The sequence below is a fragment of the Penaeus vannamei genome, chromosome 39 (assembly GCF_042767895.1).
Source record: "Penaeus vannamei isolate JL-2024 chromosome 39, ASM4276789v1, whole genome shotgun sequence".
Taxonomy (NCBI): Eukaryota; Metazoa; Arthropoda; class Malacostraca; order Decapoda; family Penaeidae; genus Penaeus; species Penaeus vannamei.
Window position 1 is genome coordinate 14961098 of NC_091587.1, and position 281 is coordinate 14961378.

Below are 281 nucleotides of genomic sequence, written 5' to 3' on the forward strand. Positions count from 1 at the left end.
AATGTCCCTGATATACTTCATGCCCTCCCCTGCTAACGGGACTATCAAATCAAGATCGTCGATGGAGGAATGTTACTCGATCTCCTGAACGATTCATTCGCAAAAGAAACAACGCCGAAAATCGATGAAATCCTAGGATTTCATGCAGAAAAACATAATTTTTTTCGACTCAGTTTCTGAGAGGGTACGTCGCTCTCTGTAACAATTACCCAATATTAAACTAAACTCGTTGAAAGCTGAAGGCAAGTCAACACTTGAAAATCATTCAAAACTTTCAAGAG